The 19,896-nt window shown below is 34.2% G+C and overlaps 1 pseudogene across 1 annotated transcript in view; it reads right to left on the reverse strand.

Moving 5' to 3' along the window:
* Window positions 1–1,751: 1,751 nt before the first annotated feature.
* LOC145307050 (protein obstructor-E-like) overlaps window positions 1,752–19,896 on the reverse strand; it is a 41,491-nt pseudogene continuing 23,346 nt past the window's right edge. The window contains exons 6-8 of the transcript XR_013875265.1: window positions 4,492–4,576; window positions 2,895–2,960; window positions 1,752–2,000 (exon numbers count right to left, since the gene is read on the reverse strand). The product of XR_013875265.1 is annotated as a protein obstructor-E-like (transcript). The remainder of the gene's footprint in view (window positions 2,001–2,894; window positions 2,961–4,491; window positions 4,577–19,896) is intronic.

Below are 19,896 nucleotides of genomic sequence, written 5' to 3' on the forward strand. Positions count from 1 at the left end.
TCCTTATTTCTATTTGTCTGTCAATCTGTCTGTCTTACCATCCTTGAACTTAACTAGGATCACTGCAATGTCTGTCAGTCTGTCTGTCAGTCTTTCTGTCTGTCAGTCCTTCTGTCTGTTTGTCTGTTTGACTGTCTATCTGTCTGTCTTGGTACTTTTGTAGTGTGTTCCTTGCGGGATCGAACCCCTACCTAATTTTACCTAAACCTTACATGAGCAGAAGACGACTTTTGTAGTTTGAATTTGAAATCTAAGCAACGAAGCGCGGCATAGCCATATGTATGCGCCCCCACGCGCTTTCTTCCTTTGTATTGTTTATACCATGGGATCAGCAGTAGCACGTTGTGTGTGATGAAAAATCATGTTTTGTAAAAAATGCGTGGTTAGCTGTGCTATGATTTTACCTCTAATACTTCCTGGCTTGATATGAATTAAGACTGGTGAGTATTCTTTCTTTTTAACCTTTGAATTTTGAAGATTAAAGTGATTTTTTTGGTTTAAGATATAGCAAATTGATTTCTTTATTTTTTCATTAAAATAGACCAAATCATTGACTTATTTTTACCTACAAATAATTTTATATATTTTTTAAATGATTCTGTTTGAAATTTATCAATTTCTATTATGTTTTTGCATTGTTTTATGCAGATTAAGTTGAAACATTTTTAATATTTTGTATTAATTTTGTTATTTCTTTTTTAGATCCCACCGTTTCATAGTGTAAATACACTATTTGTAACTGCATCAGTGCCTTATTCATTGGAAGTAGTGAGAATGATTGTGCTTCATGCACTTAAGATCTCATAGACGGCCACGTAGGCCTAAGTACCGAGACATTCGGCCCAAGTACCGAAACACTGTCCATCTGTCTGTGTGTCTGTCTGTCTATCTTACCATCCAGGAACTTCACTAGGATCACTACACTGTCTGTCTATCTGTCCATCTGTCTGTCTGACTGTCTGTCTATCTTACCATCCAGGAACTTCACTAGGATCACTACACTGTCTGTCTATCTGTCCATCTGTCTGTCTGACTGTCTGTCTATCTTACCATCCAGGAACTTCACTAGGATCACTACACTGTCTGTCTATCTGTCCATCTGTCTGTGTGTCTGTTGTCTATCTTACCATCCAGGAACTTCACTAGGATCACTACACTGTCCAGTTCTATTGTTTGAGATTTTTTGAAACGGAAAAAGTTCCTGACTCAGCTCCTCAAGGCATTTCCAGGGAGCACCATGAAGCCATAGTTCTGATTCAATAAATTTTTGACTCCCATTTACAAATAGCTATACAATTGAATGTCTGGTCGTCAGCGGTTTTAAGACTTAGGATAAATTTTAAATCACCCAGAGGTGTATTATATCTATATAAATTGAGTGCAGATCCCCGCTTTGGCCTCAGAAAAAAAATGTCCAAAATCGACCCACCCTAATAATTATATAGCCCTTTTAGTTAGCTAGTATGAGAGGGTAAAAATATTTAAATATCAGAGAGAGAGAGGGGACAGCTTTCCGCAGATATAAAAATGTACAATTACAAGATTAAGCCATTTTTTTGGTCAAGAGATGTTCAAGGCACGAGCTAAAAAACTGATTTTAATATTATGATTGTACATTTTTATATCTATAGAAAGCTGGATATAATACGATGCTAGACATAATTTTTCCATATAACTGAGTAACAGATAATAATCAGTTTCAAATGAATACCAGAATAGTTATTTCTCGTATCGTATTATAAACGGCTTTCCGCGGATATAGAATGTACAATTATGAGATTAAAACCAGTTTTAATCTTATGATTGTACATTTCTATATTCGTGGAAAGCTGGATATAATACGATGCAAGAAATAGTTTTTTCGTATGGATGAGAACCGGTTCCTATCCACCGGATTCGAATGAATACGAGAAAAATGTTTACCATATCTTAGACAAGAGTAATATTGTTGACAATCTGTTGGATGTGGCAGTCTTTCATGGTTTCCAAATCGCAGAACACTGCAATAAAAGAACACTGTAAAAATATTTTTTTTTTCTTTTAGTATCAATTGATACGCTGGGGTTGTATTAGACCTGGACCCGTAAGTGTGCTGTATTAACAAAATGAATATATAACACCATGTAGTACTATACACCGTAATAACTATTACTATACAGAGATATTACGTTTTTAGTGTCAATTCTTACCCTACAGAGTAACAAAAATTATGAACCAGAGTATTAAAAACTTCCTTTTAGCGTATTGAATTTTTTTCCATAGAGAGTATTAGATAATACTATAAAATGCGCATTCTTTATTTAGTAATATATATTACTCCATAGAACACTAAGTAATACTCAATACAGTATTGGAATCTTCGTTATATCGTAATGAGGTTTTTTTGCTAGAATGTTGGGATGATGCTTTACAGTAATGAAATGAATATATAGTATTATCTGATGCTAAATTTTTTTTTTATTTTTAACAGTGAATGTGTACATTTACATAGTTGCCATATGAGTGAATATAGAAGTTTTGTATACGTCATAATTATCAAATTCCAGTACTTTACAATAAAAATATGGTTACCAAATATAAGTGAACTAAAATACAGAAATATTTTAATATCAATTCACAGTACGCTAGAATATAGGAATATGTCATGGTTACCAAATCGCAGTACACTGCAATAAAAAATATAATTTTCATGGTTGCCACATAAGTGAATACAGAAATCTTGTGTTAAATTTGCAGTATGCTAGAATATATGAATATGTCATGGTTATCAAATTGCAGTACACTACAAGACAAAAATTCATACATTTTCAAGGTTACCAAAAGGCAGTACACTAAAATATTTGTTTATTTTCATGTTTTTTTTAAAAAACAATATTTTGTTAGAATAAGTATACCTTTCTTCTGTGAAGGTTGGACAGGTGAAATTTAAGAAATTCATTTCTCCATGAGTACACTCCAGCCTGACAAAAAAGTACAAAGTGGATTATTAAACATAATATGAACATGTAGTAATTAATTTAGGAATGTCAATTTTTGACTTACAGTGTCAAAGTTACCTTTTTTTCGAACACAGTAATAGTGTCTGACTGATTATGACGTAACAAAAAAAATTAGCCAATGAGAGGCCACTATAAATTTTACCATTGGTCAATAACGGCCTCTCATTGGCTAATTTTTTTTTTTACGTCATAGTCAGTCAGACACTATTACTGTGTTCCTTTTTTTCACATTGTCCGTCAGTTTGTCCATGGTTTGTAACGCTATGAAATAAATGTGATTTTCTTGGTTGCTATTTTTTGTACTAGCGGCTTCGCCCCTAGCCTCTAGGGGCTTTGACCCAAGAGGTGATCAAAAAATTTTTTTGGCGAAATTCGTAAAAGGACCAAAGAAATCTTCAGCAAAAAAAAAATGGGGGGGGATTTTTTTGTTTTTTGGGGGGTTGGGGGTGTCCCACCCCCCAAGAAAATAGCCTAAAACCACCACAGGACCAGTAGGTATATTCCCTGAAGAGTAGAATCCAATCGGTTCAGTGGTTACCGAGATCTTAAGGGACGGACAGACAGACAGACGGACGGACAGACATCATTATATTATAGATACAGATTGACTCTAGGGGCGTAGTGACGCTTTGGGTACAAGTCCTCTCCATGTCACCTTTGAACATACTCTGCTTTTTGAATTGCAATGTAACACGCTTAATTACCAACACCCATCAGACAACCAACCCTTTGATTGCACGACCTTTGTCTGAGTAGCCCTAACTGTGCATGGTAATGGGTTGCGTCTTTTTATGAGACAATGCATTCCCCCTACTCTTACTATTTATGAGCCACGATTGTGTTAAAGTTACTCTTTTATTCACTATGTCTGTTCGTCTGTTTGTCCGTTGTTTGTAACGCTATGGAATAAATGTGATTGTCCTAGATGCTATTTAAGACATACTGCTCATTTATTTTTATGAAGATAACCCTGTGTTATAGTTGTATCTAGTGGTGTACACAGAGTTTAGTTTAGCACAAAGAGTGTATTTCTTTGGGGGTTGTTTAAAAGTGGAAGAAAAGCCCTTAAAATTTAACCTACACCCCCCTTCTGCATGCTTATTGTTGTATCACATTTCTATGACAACACAATGGCCATCGTGTTTTAGCCAGCTTTCCGCGGATATTAAAATGAAAAATTATAAGATTAAAACCAGTTTTGTTAGCCCTGAGATGCTGAAGTCCCAGGCTTACAAAATGGTATTAATTCTATGAGTTTTATTTTAATATTAGTAGAAAACTGTCTATGAACTAATGTTATACATGATTTTTCAGCATGGCTTAGAACCGGTTCTAATCCACTGGATATTAATCGGTTTTGAAGCCATACTGGAATAGTTATTTATCACATCATACATAATGCTTTCCGCGGTTACAATAATGTAAAATTATAAGATTAAAACCAGTTTTGTTAGCCCCGAGACGCTGAAGGCCCGGGTTAGCAAACGCTTACCTAGTACTTTGGTCAGGTGTAGCACACGCATTTAGCCCGGGATCAAAAATAACTCCCACAGGGCAGGTCTGCTGGTAGGCAGTGCCTAAAATAAATAATCATAATACACCCAAACTTATACATATAATTGGAATTGAACCAAAACTTGAATTGTATATAAATATATTTGAATTGTATATTATAAGAATAGTACTCAAAGTTATTTGGAATGGTACCCAAACTTATAATGGTTTATAAATATGATATTATTTTATAAAGTAGGAAGCTTTTTTGTCTATAGAAAAGGATCTCACTAACTGCTGAACCAATATGGTTCTCCTTTACAGTGAAGCTTCTTATAGGTACTGAGATGGTTTTAGGACATTTTTATGAATAAGTCTGGGTATGGTTCTGGGATATTTCTATGCCCTTACATATTTATTTCAAATATAGAGCCCCTAGAGGCTAGTGGAGCGTTGGCTAGTGGTTTATAATGAACCGGCTGATCAGCCCCTTATCTTAATAGAAACGGTACCCAAACTTATATAATTATAATGGTACCCAAACTTTATATCTTAGCATAATACCCAAACTTATTTAAAATGTTACCCAGACTATTTATAATGGTACCCAAACTTATATAATTATAATGGTACCCAAACTTATATAATTATAATGGTACCTGGGTCGCCTCCGGGTTCCAGGGACAAATGCAGTCCTTTATCACAGAACCACAATCTCTCACCAGTGTCTCCTTTCCAGATCAGCGACGCACTAATCCCTGTTTTGTCAAATATATTCAACCTTAGAATGGTGATACTATTTTACACCGATCCTAAACCCAAATATATTTAGGGGATAATCTTTGCCTATAAGCCCTATTCCGAAAATGGCACTAAAATATTATTGATAACTTTATACTGTTATTTTATTCTAAGAATCCTTTTATTCCTAGGTAGCTAACTCTGCCAACACTTTTGGACTGGAAGGATCTGTTGTGATTACTAGAGCCATGCGAACACAGCTACAACATTCCGTTCTGCTGCCTACAGCCCCGTGAGGCGTGAGATTCTTTGTTAGGTACCTTTGTCAGGTAAGAAAGTCACTAGGTCTAGCTAAGAACCGATCTTCCAGAGTATTAACAAAGCAAAACTACCTTTAAGACGTGAACTTATTCAGAGTTCTAATCCGAAAATGTTAAATTGTCCGAATAGATAACGATCTCCAACTTTCCTATACTTCAGAAGCTGGGGGAGGATACAGTTGTTAGTATCGGCCGTCAGATAGCGTGCTATCATCAACCGTTGGTAGCCGAGCCACCACTGTACCTTCCCTGTGTTATTCCTATTTAGCCCCGTAGTGACTTGCGACTTGCTGGTACCTAGTACCGCGCTATAGGAGTTCTCTTCAGAAGAAAATTTGGAGATAACTATCCGTCCGGATACCTAAGCTTTTAGGCCCTAAGGAGGCCCTATTCTTAAATTTATCTTAATTGACCAACACCAAAATGATATTCTATAATTTATTTAACAAAGTATTATGAATTTATCTAACAAACTTTTTACTTTTTAGGTGTGTTCCAAATGTAAAATCCTAAGTTTGAGCCGCCAAGACTCTCAAGAAAATTCCAAAGAAAGAGAAGGGAGTCTTCCCTTAAATTTTAGAAATTTCAAATAGAGTTTGTGTGATATATAAATTCCGTGAAACGACTAACTTTTTCTCTCTTCCAGGTTCACTTTTATAGGCCTGAGACCTATGCAAAAAGGAGAGACAAAAAGAATGACTTTTATTTTTGTGTTGATTTCATGTTTAATTAAAAATTGGCGACCTGATTTTTAAGATTTTGCATTTAATAGTGTGGGTATAATTCAACTAAATCTCAATATTCATTTCATAAATAAGATCACATTTTATTTTATTTTACATCAAGAATACATTAAACTATTGGTTTCGAATTAGTTTTTTCTAATAATGTTTTTTCAATGTCTTCTTTAATTTTTACAGATTTTCATTCTTTTAAATTTAGTTTTTTATCACGAAACCTCTAATTTTATGATTCTTGTGTTGTTTTACTAATTTTAATTTATATTGACAATATTTGCTAATAATTTTTTAGCTGTACTATGACCATTCTATTAAAAGGGTTATGTTCTCTAACATTATCTTTTAGGGTCTTCGTTTTATAGATCTTATTTCCCCATTTTAATAGATAGGTCTTTATACAAGCTTTTTTACTTAAAAGTTATATTAAATTGTTTTAAATTTGTCTAATTTTGATAATATTTTTATAATCTTTTACTTTCGCTAGAATAAATGCATAATTTAAGGTATGGGTTGGCTTTTTCCCAGTAAAGCTACTCTACAAGTCATTCATAGAATCGGTTTAGGGGAAAAGGACGAACCATGCACCCCCCTCAGAAAGAAAAGCTCGATTATAACACGTTTCAAGAGGCTAAAGATGACCCGTGTTTCATACAGCCTTGGTTTTTGAGGTGTTTTAAATCATAGGATATCTTTCGTTTATTATTTTAATGATTTTTTTGTGTTTTTTGTACAAAGAAAAAATTTTTGAATACTATATTTACGATATTGTTAAAATTTTTATCTTATAAACATAAAGAGACCAAAAATACTTATACCGATGGCTAAATGTCGTCTTATTTCACATATTTCGCGAATGCCGCGTACACGCCAGGATACGCCATATTGAATAACCATGCCGGTTTTAGTTTACTTTAAGGTGGCGTCACGCTGAAATTTCTTATTTTCTATAAAGGGAAAAATACAGTGAAAAATCATCTTTTATAGGTTAAAAGTATATGAAATGCATGTGTAAATGCATAAATTAAGGCTAGGTGATAATTTCAATATATTTTCCCTTCGAATTAGCCTTCGGTGACAAGTTTTTTCTTGTCGAATGAGGAATCAATTCTTCATTTTGATATTATTAAAAGTGATTCTTATTTTTCAGAATCTTCGATTATTTTCTGCGATCACCTTTCTTGTTTATTTTGTGCGAAACTTATTTTTGTCAGGCATTATGTTAAACGAAGTTGCCATGGGGAGGTTATACTCGGTCTTGGCCGAGTATAATCTCACCATGCAACAGTTTAATGCCCTAAACATCTATACCGGCGGCAAGCTGGTAGAGATGCTAGGGCAGCCAGGCAGGGATAAGGAGGAGGACCGGTTGTTTCTGCAGGTAAATATACCTTTTTATTGTTCCGGCACTGATCCTTAATCCTGTTTTTTCTATGGAGACCTTTTTACTATAATAGATAATGTTTTATCAAACGAATATTTCAATCACAATAATGTATTCCCTTAATATTAATAATTTTATATTTATTAGAATCAGCTTCTGTTTTTGGTTTAGTTTTCTTCTTTTATTTGCTGATTTTAATAAACATAAAATGTTATTACATTAATTACAATATTACATTAATTACAATATTTTCGGTCATTATCGCTTAGTTTCAACGTAAATCATTTATATCAGTTTTCTTAAAAATTCTCTATTCCATAATTTAGAATTGTATAATATTTAGTCTCCCTATTGCGATAGATAAATATCTTTTTCGGACTAAATTTTATACGTATTGTTTAAAGAAACTTTTTTCATTTTCATAGTCATATAAAATTTCAAACATCCCTGTATTGCGCTTATCGCATAGCAGTTGTTTTGTGTTTGAATTTTATATTTTATTTATTTTATTGTGTTTTAATTATTCTTTTTTGATAAGTAAATGATTTTCCTTTTTTCAGAATACGTTGCATCAGTTAGAGAAGGCCGGGCTTGACATGATCAGCCCGGCTGATCCAGTGTCCGGAGATGTGTTAATAGCCATACTGACTCTTATCTCTCTGCTGATCATCCTCCTTTCTGCGAAATTCCGTAAGTGCATAGTTCGTTTTATTCGATTTTGACCGATTTTTTAATATATTTTAACTTTACTACTTTATTTGCTGAAAGTAAAATACTCAAACAATTTAGCCTCTTTTATTTGTGTATTTTTCAATCAGTTTACCATATTTTAAATTATTGGTCAAAGGAACCGTCTGATCAATGTCACCCCTTTCCATTTATATTATTTACATAAGAGCAGCTAGCAGTGACAGAAAGGTATCATTGATCAGATATTTCCCCGAATATATTACATATATTATTGTATTTTATTATTTAAGGCAACTTAATTATAGAGTAGTTTCTCCCTTTTTTAACTTTAGATTTTTTACAGTTTTTTAGCCAGCATTAGCTTTTTCGTGTTATCTTATTTTAAAGATTTTTTAAATTTTCCCTTTTTTAAAAGTAGGAAACTTTGCTTTTGGATCTTGAGTAAAAATAAGTTTTGTTTTGGGTTTTGATTAAAAATTAACTTTGCTTGGGGTTTTTTTGGGTTAAAATTTGTTTTGGGTTTTTTGAGTAAAAAAAATAAAATCCTTTTTTGCGTTTTTGTTTCCAGTGGTAGATTTTCATTACATTTGGTTTCGTTGTCGTTTGGTGGTCCTTTTTGTTGGAATCTTCCTGGTTTCACGTATTTTTGCCTTGTGGTATTCAGGATTATTGTGGAACATATTGAGTTTTTTGTCTATCATTTGTTGTTGGGCCGGGTCCAGTTGGTGTCTGTTGATGCGTTTTATAATTTTTATCATTCTGCTTAGAGTCTTCCTGTTTCCTGGTAGAAAAGCCATTGGTTCAATATCTATGTCGTACACGGGGGTTTTTAGAAACCAATCTATGATGAAACGCCCGTCTTGCCTGGCTTCTTTTTGCAAAAAGGTCCATTTATGATCCCCAACCACATTATATTGTCGTTTTAGTACTAGGACAACTTCTGACATTTTCCTGCAATCTTTGTAGCATCCTAAAAAGTTATGTGTACACAAAACCTTGTCTTGGTTAAAGTCTAGATAAGGGATAGTGGTTGTTCTAAGATATCCTAGTTGTTCATGGTGTTTTTGGTTCCATAGTAGGAAAGGATCTTCAACCTCTGCTGCTGTTACAGGTAGTTGGCTGACGCTGTCCATTGGGGTTGGTTGGTCCATTGTACTTTCCATGCTTGGCTGGTCGTCCTGTTGGGTTGGTTGATGGGCGCTAGCTAAGTCATTGTCTATTTCAGCAAAAATGTCGTCTAACATTTCGTTATAGGCAGGGAGATCCTGGAAAGTGATGTTTAAGTCCATATCTATGGTTTCTTCCAGGCTTGGTGTTGATGGTTGTAGTGTATTCGCAGAATTTGCCGGGGCATCATTGCTGTCAATGCCAAGAACGCTTTTGACTATGGTTTTTCGATAGTAATTTAGATCTTGACCGCCAAAGTTGAGTGGTTCTCCCTTGACCAAGGCAACTGCCGTTTTACAGACGAAAAGGCCACAGTCAGTTAGGTTTATTTGTTGTGGCGCATCGTTGACGATACTAACGGTTACAGGCGTGTTTAGGATTTTTTCTTCTACAAAAATGTTGTGTAGTTTTTGCAGATTTTCAACAATACTTTTTCTATGATCTGCTAGGTCCCATTTGAGAAGCGAATCATAGTATTCTATTGTATTGTTTGATTTACAGACTATAACGAAAGCCCAGTGGTTCCCCCTTAGGTGAAGGGGAATTAGGACTATTTCTCGGTTTAACATGGTATTTAGTTGTCCGTCATATATTTGGTTTAGTTCCTCTCGGCTGTTGCTTTTTTGAAATTCGCCAAAGTAGGTATGTAGGATAGCGACATTTTCTAGGTGACCAAGTTCTTCCATTAAAAAGGCAAATATTACTTCCCCTCCTAACCATTGATTAGGACACATAGTTAATATTTCAGACGTGGTAATTGGACGTCTGTGTTTTGGGGTATAAACGGTCTGATTCCTCTCAACCAATTGCATTAGTTCTCCTGATGGGAAATCTTTATGTTCAGCTGATAACATCAGCTTTCTTAAGGCTTCGGTTAGGACAGATTGGTATTGTCCCTCGGGATAAATTTCATTTTGCCCAATATAATTATTTTCCCCTTCAATTGGAGCTGTCCTTCCTGAAAAATTATCAGCCATTGTCAATCCTCTCAATTGTCCACCTGAGCGTGGCTGGGATAGGCGGGATTGCCCTAACAAATACAGGTGGTAGAACCACCCTGAGCGGTGACGCTGTATTTGCGGGACTTTACAGCCGCGGCTAATAACTTCTCGTCTTTAGGAAATGCACACTCTGATTGTTTATTCTAAAAATATTTAAAAATCAGTAAAGATTTTGTTTATTCCTTTATCCCGGATTAATTTAGCCTTTTTTGATTAAGTATAGGAAAATTATTAATTAGTGATTGGGATGTATAAAGATTGTTTTAAAAGTTTAATTAAAAATGGAGAAATAAGCATTGGTTTTAGAGGTATCGGGTGGCAATTTTTCATGTTTGGCTTATTAAAATTATTTTGTAATGGAAAAACTGTAGTTTACCTTGAAAATTGTTCTTCTACCAAACTATTTTTATTTGAATTATGATCAATAAAGGTTAAGTATGATTTCAAACACATGTGTCCAGTCTCAAGTTTTAATTGTAACTGATTTAATTTGATTTTGAATTATTCTTTTATATTTGTTAGAACAATATGGAGGTTTTTTATATGTTTTTATAATTAAGCAAAATTAGATTTTGTGGCATGATAATGTTAAGATTTGAATGTCGTAGTTTTTTGCAAAGCAGTCATTTTCGTTTTAAATGTCTAGTTATTGTCTTTTGGTCCTTTTTGGAATTTTAATGGTTTTTTCGGTTATCCTGGTAATTTCTGGTACTGTGTGGCTGTTGTACAATTTTCCTAATTTGTCGGTCTAAAAATATGTGTATATATAGGTACCTAAAAATAAAATTAGTAATACGGCAATTGAATGTATGTTTTTTCTAGATAAACCTGGATTTTTAAGATTTTAGAGGGTTTTATTTATTTTGTTAGAGGAATTTTTTAATGTACACTGGTGGCCGACCCTTCAAACGGCTGGCCCCTGGAGGTTAACGAGCTCATATTCAGTATGTCTAATTTCTTGTTCTTTGCAACAACAACATTTTGCTAAATTTTTTGCGTCATTTTTTGTGCAAGGGAACCATCTGAATTCTCCTTCGTTACTAATGAAATAATTACTAAAACATGTAACAATGACTATGAGCACGTTAAAACCTCCAAAGGAAACCCAAACGAAAATTGCCCACCAGTGTTGCACTATAAAATCGTAAATTACCCCTAAGATATCATTGAAAGATCCGGTTTTTCCAAAATATTTGTTAATAATGTCCGGCGTCATAAGAAAGCTGGCGATAGGATTTCCTTCGTGTTGGTAAATTTCACAGGTAGTGTTGCAGGCATAAGTTAGGTCCTCTATTAATTCTGTGTGTGCGTCTGCTGAAAATGTAAAAGTATAATCGCAACTTTTCATTGTGTCCTTTATGCATTTGTTGTCCTCTACTCTTATATGTCTTCCTAAGCAATATACAGAGTGATGATGGATTAGTGTTTTGTCACAAAGGAGCTCTGGGGGAAAGGTAGATGAAAAAATCGTCCTTTCTCGCAAAGCCCATTGTGGCACACCACCAAACCACATCGATTTGTATTTGTATCCATAATGTTTATCAGTATTAAAGGCCCATAAATAATCATCATGGTACAACATGCTTACTATAGGTTTATCAGCAGCTACTAAATCCACGCATTCTCGTAGCAAGGTGGGATCAATCACTTTAGGTTGATCCCCCAATGGGATAATATTAATTAGATAATTTGATATTAGGTCTATTTCTTCCATGATACGGCGGTATATTCTTTGTCTCAAAGGTGTTTTGGTCCCTTTTAAGATGTCATAGATTTTTTGTATTCTGAGGCCTAAGTCAAATTCCTGTAACTTTAATGTTTTCCTAAAATTGATTTTGGAGTAGAGTGGTGTAAATCCACTATTTGGTATAGATTCTAGTGTATTCTGAATTTTTTCGCTATTTTGTGTTAATCCTGCTAAAATTTCAGTTAAAGTGTCATATTTTGTTTCCAATCTTATTAATCTTTGTCTAGTTTCAGGAGTTTGTACTAAGTTTTTTATCTTTTTAATTTCATCATAAGCTAGATTAATTTGAGACAGGACTTCTTCGGATGTTCTGAAGTCTGGATAATCAGATTCGTCATCACCTTCGCCACTGTCTCCTTTTTCAGATTGTTCTGACCTATCGTTATTATTTTGATCTCCATTATTATTATTTTGTCCTCCATTGTTATTATTTTGTCCTCCATTGTTATTATTTTGTCCTCCATTGTTATTATTTTGTCCTCCATTGTTATTATTTTGTCCTCCATTGTTATTTTCTTGGGATGATCCAGCATTGGCTGGAGGTTTTTCACTGTTTGTTGGAGGTGCTTCACTATTACCAGGAGGTGCGGCGTTCGATTCTGATTGTCCTCCATTGTTAGCTGGAGGTGCTTCGGAACTTGATCCGGCCGGTGTTGCAGGATTTTCAGAAGATGGAGGAGTTTCATTCTCCACTTTTGGTGCGTTGATTGGTAAATTATTGCCTTCAAGTATTTGCCGTTTTAGAATACGATTTTGCTTTTTTAAATCCCTATTTTTCCCCATAGTTTTCTTGAATAGGCCTCTAAGATAGCGTTTTTTTAATGTTTTTGATTTTAACATTGAGTCAATGGAGATTATATTATTTTGTAATGCGATTTTTTCAGCGACAAGTTTTAGTTCTTTGTTTTTTGCCACTGCTTTGTCATTTTGCAGAATTTTTTCCGTTTCAATCCCTTCATTGATGTATGAAGTAGCAGATTGAAGTTGTTCTTTTAAATCTGAAATCTCTCGTGACATTTTCTCCCTTATTTGTAAGATGTTTTTTCCATAGTCTTTTTGAGCCTTTTCTTTTTCTAGTGTTAGGTCTTTGATAGTTTTTTGGCAGTCTTCCAATTTATTTTCTAAAGAACCCCTTTTTATTTCTATTTCTTTTATTTCTTTATTTAACCAGTTTACCTTATCATCTTTAAACCTATCTTTTTGGAATATTAAGGTATCTAATTGATTTTGAACTGTAGTTTTTTCGTTAATGGCTTTATTTCTTTCTAATTCTAGTCTATTTATTTCTTTTTGCAAAGCAAATATATTTTGATTTAATTCTTGGAGATTCTTTTCTAGAGTATTTGTCCTTTTTTCGCAATTCTCTAACCTTATTGTTAGTAGTTCTTTATCGTTGTTAATCTGTTTGTTGTCTATTGTTAGTGATGTTACAGTACTTTTAAGTTCATTGAGACTTAAATCAGCACTTAATTTTTCAGCCGTTATTTGTTCGTATAATTCATTTAATTCTGACCATCTTCCTTCCGCTGTGTCAGCTCTTGTTTTTTCAGCTGTTATTCTACTTTCTAGTGTTAATTTACTTCCAAATAAGGCATGATTTTGCGTTTCTAGGTCATCATACCTTCGACCTAAGTCCTGGTATGTTGTTGATAAATGTGCTAAGCTTGCTGAACAATCTCGTTGTAAATTTTCTAGCCTGGTTCTTTCCTGTGTTTCCAGTTTAATGATGTTTTCTAAATCTTCTATATGATCTTTTAACCTTGTTATTTCGCTATCTTTACTAGCTGCTTGATTAACAAGTTGTCCTAGATGTTGTCTTAGATCAAAAATAGTTTGTAGTATATTTACGTGGTTGGGATCATCACACTCTGTTAGATCCACCTCCATTATTTCCTCTGTCAGCCTATTTAGTGGTACACATCTTAGCCCCTTTCTATTATTTTCCTCTTTAGGTAAAGGTTTTATTGAAGCATTACTTTCCCCACTGACTTCCATTTGTGATTCGGGATTATTTTCGGGTTTTATTGGGTTAGGGTCATCATTGTCAACCTCCATTTCCGTGTTAAGATTGTTTTCTGGTTTTATATGATTGGTATTTGAGATGGAATCTTCCATGTCTCTGGATAGATAAGATTCTACGTCGGGTTTAACTAGGATGTCTTCAGGTTTTGTGGGTGGAGTGTGTTCAGGTAAGTGAGATTCTTCTGTTGCAGGAGAAGAATTTTCAGGTAAATGAGATTCTTCTGTCGCAGGAGAAGAGTTTTCAGGCAGATGAGATTCTTCTTTCACAGGTGGAGAATGACCAGGTAGAGGAGCTTCCCCGTTGGAGGCTGCATGGCTATGACCTTCCAGTGGTTCTTCAGGTTTGGGAGAAATCATAGGAGCTTCTGTTTTTGTTGTAGGATTAGTATTCGCTACTGTTGCTGAGCTCGATTTTTCCGTAGGGTTAGAGCTAGTTTCAGTAGTTGGAGGGGTTTCCGTTTTTGTTGTAGGGTCTGTACTTGCTTCTGTTGCTGTGCTCGATTTTTCCGTAGGGTTAGAGCTAGCCTCAGTAGTTGGAGGGGTTTCCGTTGATGGGGTAGATTCAGATTGTGTTGAAGGTAGCGTTGGAGGAGGTGATGGAGGTAAAGATTCAGATGTTGGTTCTACTGTTGAGGGTGATGAAGGGGGTTGTTCATCCCCTAGTTCATCTAGTTCACTTTCGTGAATTTCATCGCTATCGCTTTCAGAGTCGGAGCTCGAATTCATCTGAGCGTCAGAGTCTGTGTCAGGATTATAATTTGGGTCGTCATAATCATTATAGTTATAATTGAGTCCTCCTAAGTCCATGTTTTGACCCCCGTTGTCTTGACTGTCACTATTTGTATTTATATTATTTGAGGTAGAAGGGCCAGCTGAATTAGCACCAGGTAATGGAAGATTATTTGAATCCAAAAAGTTGATTAAACCAGAAGTTGAATCGCTGACATATCTGCGAAACACTTCGTCTGGCATTCCTTCCATTCCTAGCAATTTAGCTATGCCTTTTCTTACTTTCTTTTTTAGTACTCGGGTATTGTATCTTTTTAAATCAAAATTCCCTAGTTTTCCTATTCTAAATAATTGTTCTCTTCTTAAATTTTCGATTCCATAATTTACTGATATACTTATTTTTAGTTGTTCAGATCTGGGTCTATCATTATATTGAGTAGGTGGATTTTCAAAACCGTTATCAAAAATTATTTCCAATATTTGTCTCATAGTGAAAGCTGGGAATGCTGGGTCTGCTATTGCTGGGGGTTTGTTAGAAATTGCGGGGTCAAGACGTGGTTTTTTAGGCTCACTACGCTTTTTTCTAGTAGGACTTTCAGTGGTTATAGGGTTACTAGTAGTAATCATGTCATATAATTCTATAATCAGATCCTCTACGTTAGCTAATTTACATGTAATAGTGCCATTTTTGATTCTATCCAAACTATTTTTTAAGTCTAGTAATCCTATACCAATATGGTTCAGTTGTTCGTTTTGGAAATATCTCCTAGCAATGAATTTAAAAGCTTGCCAAAAGCCATGTTGAATTTGATCTCTAAAAATGTTTTTAAACTCTTTTTCCCCTAGAATTTGTATTTTGAATTTTATGACGTCTTGGTAATAAGAAGGGAATCTTTCTACTGGTAGGTAGTGAGATTCCTTGAGAAAACTGACCTGTTCCCCTTGTAAGACACCACTACTAGCCCCAAATAGTAAGGATAGGATTAACAAAATCATTTCCTAAAAGTAAAAAAAGTTTTTTAGTTCTATCGTCTAGTTTTTTATGTAACCACTGAAAGTCGAACATTTTTAATCGTCCTAATTTTTCAATTTATCATAATAAATACGCAATTTTTTGTATACAGTTGCTTTAATCGAATAGTCGGGTGATACCAGACAGTGCAGGTAATCGATCCATAATTTGTTGTAGTCTGATTTGATGTGTAATCCATTGTCTTTTTTCAAATCTAACACATATTTCAGTATTATTTTTTGAGCAGTCTTATTTCCTCCTAGATTTCGGAAGGAGTACGAGAAATTCCTTTTGCACAGTGTTTTCAAAAATTCCATATCTGCACGAAATATTTTGTCTATGTCTAGGTTGATTAGGATGAAATTGGTCCAGTGGCGCAATGGCACCACTCGGACTATTGGTACATTTGATATAGTAAAATGATTTTTTAAATGTAATTGCATTGATGTCACTGTATCATGGATTGTTTTTATATTTTGGGTGTGGTGATCAGGATCTTGGCAACACGTATAGATAAATCTTGGGGAGGTTGGCAGGATCACGATTCTTTCTCTCATTTCTGACCATTCCATCCCTTTTCTCTTGAGATTTTTTATCAGAAACCATAGTAGATTCTTCATACATTGTATGTAGGACATTGTTTTGTTGTTGTCGAAACCGGTTGTATTTTCTGGGTTATGGTGATCTTTTTTACATTGATTGACAAATAGGGAGTTTCCTGTTAAGTTTAACAGTATTAGTGTGTTTTTATTTATTTCTTTTCTTATGGATTCAAAGAAATTATTTTTTATTTCTCTTTTTCTGGGGGGTAAGTTTGATGAATATAGCATCTGTACATTTGTTAGGAAAACAAAAATAAAACCTGCCTTTTCAAGTTCGGACCTTACTCGTTGAAAGTAACTTCCCCCTATGCATATAACTTTTTGCTTTTTATATGCAGGCGCCATCTTTTAATCTCTGATTTATATGCTGTGCTGAAACATAAAAATAATATAATTGCTTTTTAAAATGATATCAATTAATAGATTTATTGAGTATTGGTCCGATCTTTAAAAGGTTTATCTTAATTTATATATAATGTTTTATTAATTTTGATTTATTTTCAGTGTTGCCAAAAGACAAGCTGCAAGCCTTCTCCCGGCGTTTTTCCCTGGCGTTTGGTCAGGTGTTTCATATCCGGTCACGTCCGGGGGGGGCCGCCAACGATCTCCAGCTTGAAGATATCGAAGCCCCTATGAGCAACCCCGCTGTTGAGCGCGAAGCTGCTGTTGTGGAGGGCGCTCCCCCAGCTTATTGTTCTATTATGTGGTAAGTAACTTTTTTAAGTATCGGACTTATTTTAATAAAGTGTTCTCAATAACCCGCTAATTTATCTCTTATTTTAGCGTTTTATTATCTAAAGACATTTTAACAAAAGTTTTTTAATATATTTTTTGGTATTTCTTTACTAATTTATTTATTTTATTTTCAGATTTTTCTGCTTTCCCAGATCTACCTGAAGTATTCTTTGGCCATTTGGCTGTAAGCTAATTTACCATCTTTTTATCTGCTGTTTAGCAGATTGCGAGGTAATAATTAGTATTTTGATATATATATTGCTTTTTTATTTAGTCAGTGAAATTATACACTGAAATCTTACAGTTTTTGATTAGTTATTGTTATGGATCCCAGCTACGTTTACGACGAAGATAGTAGTGAGGAGATTGGTGTTGATCTTCATGATGGTTCGTTGGACTATCACAAAGATTTTTTACGTTGCTTAGAGCCTTCTGTAGTTAATGTTATTTGTAGGTAATGATTATTTTTGTACTTTTTTAGAAGTATTTATAAAAGGAAGAATAATATTATTTATTAATTCTGTCTTTTCCTTTTTTAGTCGCTACCAACATCCAGCGCCGCATCCTGTCTTGTTTAATTGTTCCGAAAATATCTCGGATTTGAAGGATGCGCCCGTGAGTGGCCTTCGGGCCGCTTGCCCAGCACTCTTGCTGGTTGGGGCTGGCGTTGTGTGTTTTCTTTTGGTTATTGTGGTGAGTACCTTTTATGTTTTTTAAGTTTCAATATATTTGGTTTTTTATAACCTATTGGTGCTTTCCTCCCTGTTTTAATTTTAGGGTCTTTGGAAAGTTATTTTTGGTCTATGTTTGACCTATTGCCCCGTTCTTATCTGTTTATAAGTTTGGGAGCTAGTTGCCCTTTTTGATTTGAGCTAAAAGACCTCTTTTTTTTCTTTTATTGAGGAATAAGGCCGTATGCATACTTTATCCTTATTTTATTTGAATGAAACTTTAAAGGATTTTTTATTAACCAAAAGATTTAATGTTATTTGCTATGGCAAATACTCTCCCCCTGTGGCAAAAAAATTTCCGTTTAGGGGTATTTTGACGACATATATGTAGCTTTTATATCTCTTTTAATTATTTAAATTCCAGGGATGTAGGGAGGGAGGGTGTATTTGTTAAAAATTATTTTCTATTTATCTTATAAGTGATTATTTGTTCAAGACTAGTAGCGCTTTTTTACTGACATTTTAGAAATTTGACTGACTGAGTATTAGTGGTATAGATTTAGTCGAGTGAAAGATAGATAGGAGTTGTTATTTTATTTTATTTGCTGCTTTATTCGGACATTAGTTTGTTGCTATTTTATGTTCCTCTTTGTCTAAGGTTCGGTTATGGTTGGTTGTCCAATAGGAATTCGTTTTTAAAGGACAGGTTTAAGAGGTGTATTCGCGAGTTAAATGCACGTGTTTTGTTTATGCGCTTGGGTATTTGGTATAAAAATAGTTTGCTGTTGTTTTGGTTTTATTAGTTGTGGTTTTTTGTTTGAAAATGCTTTTAACAGAGGAGGAGAAAGTTGAAGCTTTTGAGCTGAATAATAGCCAGTTTGAAAGTTTAAGATTGAATTTTATTTTCCTTTTGGATAAATTTCAAGATGAGGCCCGTTATGCTAGTTTTGCTAGATTAGATGATCCAATGTTGCCTATAAGAATTAGGGAAGAATTCTGGAATTCTGGATTCTTTGGTCGTTTGGATAGCCTATATGATAGATTTCTTGCCCTACAACCAGCATTTGGTGCTGATCGTGAATCCTTTGTTGCTAGTATTAGACCTATTATGGATGGATATAATCAGCTGCGCGATGAATTTGATGCTAATATGATTATAAATTAGTTTGTTCTTTCTTATAAATAAGTATGATGTGTTTTATAATTTGTATTTTATTTTTATGGTTGAGTGTTGTGACGTTTTAATGTTCGAAATTAATTTTATTTGGTTATTATGGTTTAAAATCTACGTATCTTGCTAGTGTTGAAAAGTTTTATTGCAAGGATTACATTTTAAATGCAAGCTAAAATGTTATTTTTAATTTTGCTATTTTTTCTATTGCTGTTGTGTGTTAACGCTATAAGGATTATAACTTATATTTAGTAGTTTGATAAATTTAACGCTTCTTGAAACAAAATTTTAATTTTACTTATTTATTCTAAGGTTTAAATTTTTTGCTTGTTATTTTGAATTTTTTTGATATCGGTGTGTTTGTTTGTAATCTGTATGTGTGTTATTGACAATTTTAAGTATAAATATAAGTTGTGCTTTATGAATTTATCATTCTCTATTGAACTTTGGAATAAAGATGTCTGAGATGGAGTTCACGGATTCGGATGTTTGTTATGAGTATGCCTATGAGAGTGCCTGTGATGATTGGGATTTTATTCGAGAATACGAGTTTGGTTGTGCTCGGCAGCAGTTCGAATCTTATTTGGAATATCCTGGTGATGGTATCTGTATCTTGGCTAAAGAATGTTTGCGTGAATTGGATGTATTGTTCAACTATTTCAGCTTGAGCCGCC

This window comes from Acartia tonsa, chromosome 15 (genome assembly GCF_053477335.1).
Source record: "Acartia tonsa isolate MP-2025a chromosome 15, ASM5347733v1, whole genome shotgun sequence".
NCBI lineage: Eukaryota > Metazoa > Arthropoda > Copepoda > Calanoida > Acartiidae > Acartia > Acartia tonsa.